This window comes from Neovison vison, chromosome 2 (assembly GCF_020171115.1).
Source record: "Neovison vison isolate M4711 chromosome 2, ASM_NN_V1, whole genome shotgun sequence".
In the NCBI taxonomy this organism is placed as follows: Eukaryota; Metazoa; Chordata; class Mammalia; order Carnivora; family Mustelidae; genus Neogale; species Neogale vison.
The window spans coordinates 161375614-161381069 of NC_058092.1; the positions used below are offsets into that span (position 1 = coordinate 161375614).

Below are 5456 nucleotides of genomic sequence, written 5' to 3' on the forward strand. Positions count from 1 at the left end.
GTTCTAAGGATACATGTGAGAGCCGGCTTGCCCTGAGTTAATTCAGGCACACTGTGCTTTTCTAAACACGAGGTGCTTCCCCAAGCTTCCGTCAGAGCAGTGGATCTGGTGCCTGCTGCTAGAACAAGTTGACCCTGAAAGATAATGTGTGGCCTAAACACCAGTGCTGGTGACTCACTGGACCAATTACCTGTGCTCTGTGTGGCTTTGTGATCTGCAGGGAGGCCCCCGTTTTCCCTAGGTAAGGCAGGATCTCCATTTCAGTCACTCAGGAGATGAAAGGTCTTTGACAACTCTGTTAGCATTTTAGCCGTAGGCATATTTTGGTCAGTTAAAATGCACTCTGGCACATCAAATAACAAAATTTTCTTTTTCCTTTTTTTTTTTTAAGTACATGGTAGAGGGAGAAAAATAACCGGGCGTGGGTCGTAGAAAACCCTGAGCAGAAAGGATGCATAGGTTTTCTGCTGTCACCCGGAAACATTTGAGCACGCCTAAGGTTGGCCTCAGTCATGCTGTCCTCAGGCAGATACACACACACCTACAATCCGGAGGCCGGGAGGTGAGCAATTACAGACATAAGGAGCAACAACAGACACAGAGGTTTTGGTGTGTGTGCCAGATGGTGTGCACTGAGGGAATTTCCTTTTCTTGTGAGGTGAAACTGCTTTTTCAGAGGACCTTGCTCACGGTGAGCCAACGGACTCTTTTTCCTACAGTTTCTCCGTTACAGTTCGCTCATCATTCTTGGTGTCCTGTGTAGACGTGAACTCATAAAACAGACCCTGACCTAGCATGGAGGAGTACTTTCTTTCAAGTCTTATCTTGTGGGACAAGATAATATCAGTAATAATGAGAAAAATGGTACTCGTGGTAGTGATCCTGAAATTTACTTAATTATGTTCAGGCACTGTGCTAAGGTCTTTACGTATATAATAATCCTATGAGTTACTATTATTATCCCCATTTTACAGGTGAGGAAACTGAGACCCAACAAAATGAAGAATTTTACCTACACTTTTTTTTTTTTTTTTAAAGATTTTATTTATTTGACAAAGAGAGGGAGAAGCAGGCTTCCCTCAGAGCAGGGAGCCCTATGCAGGGCTCGATCCCATGACCTGGGCTCACCACCTGAGCTGAAGGCAGGCACTTAACAACTGAGCCACCCAGGCACCCCTTTATAGTCCACAGAGAGGATGAAGGGCAGAACATTACATCCCAAATTTTTTTCTTAAATAGTTTTTATTTATTTAAAAAGCAAGCAGGAACAGGGGGCGGGGCAGAGAGAGAGAGAGGAGGAGAGCGAATGAGAATCTTGAGCCGCTCCCTGCTGAGCTCAGAGCCCAACACAGGACTCGATCTCACAACCCTGAGATCATGACCTGAACCAAAACCAACAGTTGGGTGCTTAACTGACTGACCACTCGGGTGCCCCTTGCATGCAAGTTTTAGATTCTCTACTCTTAACCCCTGAACTGTGTTTCCAAAGGTTAGATTTGTTTGAGTCTTCATGGGAGGTGGTCGCTTCTTAGTCTGTCTGAGCAGGCCCAGGCAGTAACATCCATTTTCTTGCTTGGGTTCTGAAGAATGAGGGAAATAAAAGATTAGAGCAAGGGAGAGATTATGACATCACATTTATTACTGATTGGGCGGCCCATTCTTGTGGGCGGTGTGTTCCCAAGAGGAGGAAAGGGCCAATCTGCTAGGTTAAGCCATCTCCTGGGTGCAGAGGAGGAAGAGACAGAAGCCTGAGAGAATCCTTCCTAATGGAAACTGGGGATGGAGAAAGGGAGGGAGCCCCCTCCTCACTTCAGAGTCAGGAGTTGATCCAGTGTGGAATCTAGCTGAAAGTTAGCGGTCCTGTTACAGGGGTTGCCATGATGATGTTCAGTAATGCTTGGGTGGTTCGTTGAAAAAACTGCATGATGCTGTAAATAGACTAGGATTCCTCCTGAGTTCATATTAAATTGCTGCATCTTTCCCCTCCTCCTGATTTCTGGAACTAAAGTGGATCCCTCTGGATCCATGTACTTCTGTTTCCTTTCTGTGTCCTTGAAGTGCTTTGTCTTTTCCCTTCCATTTCCAAAGCCATTGCTTACCTGTGTGGTTTTTTTTTTTTTTTTTTTTTTCCTTTCTGACAGTGTGACCCATTCTTATGCTTTAGATGGCATGATTATCTTAGTGAATGTTTTGTGATATAAATAGTAATTCTGTTCAATTAGAAAAGCACCTCAGGTCTCCAAGCAGCATGGAGAGCTCAACAACAGTATCTAACTAGGTGGCTGGGAGAGATAACTTAGTAGGTAGTTAGGCTTTACCTTGTTCTCTATTGTAATAACATTTAGGAGCGTTTAAAACTTCAGGGCTGGGGCGCCTGGGTGGCTCAGTGGGTTAAGCCCCTGCCTTTGGCTCAGGTCATGATCTCAGGGTCCTGGGATCGAGGCCCGCATCGGGCTCTCTGCTCAGCACGGAGCCTGCTTCCTCCTCTCCCTCTGCTTGCCTCTCTGCCTGCTTGTGATCTCTCTCTGTCAAATAAATAAATAAAATCTTTTTTTTTTAAAAAAAACAACACTTCAGGGCTGGTGCACGTGGGTGGCTCAGTTGGTTATCCTTCTGCCTTCAGCTCTGGTCATGATCCCACAATCCTGGGATCAAGCCCCTCATTGGGCTCTCCGGGGCGAGATCTCCTTCTCCCTTCCCCCCAGCTTCCACTTATGCTTGCTCTCTCTCTCCCTCTCTGAAATAAAGAAATAAAATTTAAAAAAAAATTCCAGTACTACATTGCAGTATAGACAAGAAGGGATTAGTGGTGAAATATGTGTGTGTGTGTGTGTGTGTTTGAAGATTTTATTTGAGAGAGAGAGCACAAGCAGGGGAACAGCAGAGAGAGAAGGAGAAGCAGGCTCCCCGCTGAGCAGGAAGCCCTATGTGGGGCTCCATCCCAGGACTCTGAGATGAAGGCAGAAGCTTAACTGACTGAGCCATCCAGGTGCCCCCAAATTTGTGGTTCATAAGAGTGACAAGAGAGTGTAGGAGGCCAGATGTTCATTTGTAGGGAGCCCTCTGGAATGAAGTGGCATGTATGTCACATACTGTTTAATAATAATTATGGGTAAATGGTAAAGATGAGGGCTGTCCAAAATTTATATAAAAACTGTTTTCTAAAACACAGGACACGTTCTCTTCCTTTTCATGGTTCGAAAGCTCTTTGGCATAGAGCTTGAATGAGAACTGTGCAGTGACATGAAGGGAGTGGGGGAAGAGAGAGCAGAGTTAGATGACATGTTTTGCACTTGGCAGTGTGCCTTGGACTGTGCCAGTCACTTTAATCACGGCGTCCTGTAATTCCAGGTCTTAACCTCTACAGATGCAGAGTCTCAGACTTTCAGGAGTGATGCTGGTTCCCCGAGGTTGTGCAGATGACTGGGGGTAAAGGTGTACCCCAGGCTTGCTTGTGAACACAGTAGGACATCCTCAAGGGTGTTGAATGTGCTTGTATCCTCAGGCTCACGCATGCTGTGCCCAGTGTGCTTGCCTGGGGCTGGGGAGATGGCAATTTATGCCAGTTAGTTCACGTCTTAAGATTCATACCCTCAGGGGTTTTGGTTCCCACTAGATGGCTTTGGACTGAAATTTACCAGACTCCTAATATAGACTGAAGTGGCCCAGTAGTTACCTTGGGTTCTAGATGTAATGAGATCTCCCACAAGTCTTGCCGCTGCTCCCGGGCAGGGGAAGACCATGTGGGGTATTGTACAGAATACGTGCCCCCCAACACCAGCCCTGTTGGCTCATTTAGAAAAACACTAGCCTGGGAAGATCATTTTCCTTGTTTTTTTTTTTTTTTTTTTTTTTTTTTTAATGGAACTCTGTCTTCTGCCTGGACACTGCCATCTAGATGCCTTTTTTATGTCATCATAAATTGTTGTTAGGCTGAAAGGTGAATAAAATGTTGAACTATTACATTACCCTGAGGAAAGTAACTAAAATTAATTATGAAAAGCAACTATCTTATTTATCCTGGAGGAAACACTGAGTGGAAAAAAAAAAAAAAACCAAACCCTTAAATTGTGGCTAACATAAATAGAGAGGGCAAATGTCCCCCTAGTGATCATTCCAATACTTTTAAAAATAAATATTTCTAATATTATCCCTAAGGCTATTTGATTTATTTAAAAGAGAATGTTGACTTTAATCTCTCTTCTACATGTTAGTTACTGGAGTTTCAGACTTGTTACCAACTCCTTTAATGCCAGATAGCTTTAGAAAAATGAGAAACAATAGCCAACAATCACTTGAAATGAATAACTCTCTCAACATTGTTACTTTTTTCCTCCAAATGGAGTTATTTTGAGGAATCTTCCTTGACAGTAGAGACACAAGGTTTTTTTTTGTTTTTTTTTTTAAAGATTTTATTTTATTTATTTGACAGAGAGAGATCACAAGTAGATGGAAAGAGAGGCAGTCAGAGAGAGAGAGAGAGAAGCAGGCTCCCTGCCGAGCAGAGAGCCCGATGTGGGACTCGATCCCAGGACCCTGAGATCATGACCCGAGCCGAAGGCAGCGGCTTAACCCACTGAGCCACCCAGGTGCCCCAGAGACACAAGTTTTTAAATAACATGTTTATCCGTTAACATGATAGATAGCTTCATAGAAAAGTTAGTTGTATATTGGCCTGTTTTCGTTTTTAAAAGGATACTCCTAAAACTGTCACTAGTTGTAATTTCAAGTGCACTTTTCCTTGTATAGACGTTAAGTCTGTGGTCATTTTAAGAACACCATGATTTTAGCAAAATGAGTGAGGATCATGAGATTTGTTTATGTAGAAATTGGTCTGTGAGTAGCTTTGTATCATGACAATCAAAGAACTGGACATTTTTATTTTTTGCATCATTTTTTCATGTTTACTTATTCAGCCAGGTAAATGCCTTGCTGCACAGAGGTATGTAAAGTGAATTAGAGCTTCTTAAAACTTCACTGACCTAGGCCCTGAGTTCAAGACCCATGGTTTGCTCTAGCTGCTGGTTTCAAAACAGGAGCCAAGAGTGATGTGTTTCTGTGGTCTGTTAACCGTTCAACACCCAGGGGGGAATGGCTCATTCGATTGGAAGAACATACTTTATGGGGGGTGGGGAACTTTGTCAAGGAATGTAGTTCATGTTGATTATATGTATGTGAATCTATAATGGAGAGCCCAGTGGTAGCATTAGCAGGGCATACTTACCATACCTTTCCTGTATTTTGTTTTAGCCACATAAATTCCCCTCTGAGCTGAAATTTAGTTAATCTCTCCACGATATAGTACATGGGTATGAATACAGAAGATGCTTTTTCATGTTCCCCAACGAAGGGAGATGTGTGCGGTGTTAGGCACTGGGGACCTGATGGCCTTGTCCAGAGGCTTATGTCCATGGCCTAAACAGGTCATAGTGTGTTGTCTGGTCTTTTCTGCCTTC

General features: G+C 43.6%; 1 non-coding gene across 1 annotated transcript; it reads left to right on the forward strand.

The window, feature by feature from the left end:
* Positions 1 to 4983: 4983 nt before the first annotated feature.
* LOC122901632 lies at positions 4984 to 5119 on the forward strand. Its single transcript, XR_006383623.1, has one exon. It is a non-coding gene; the product is annotated as a small nucleolar RNA SNORA2/SNORA34 family (small nucleolar RNA).
* The last annotated feature ends 337 nt before the right edge of the window (positions 5120 to 5456 follow it).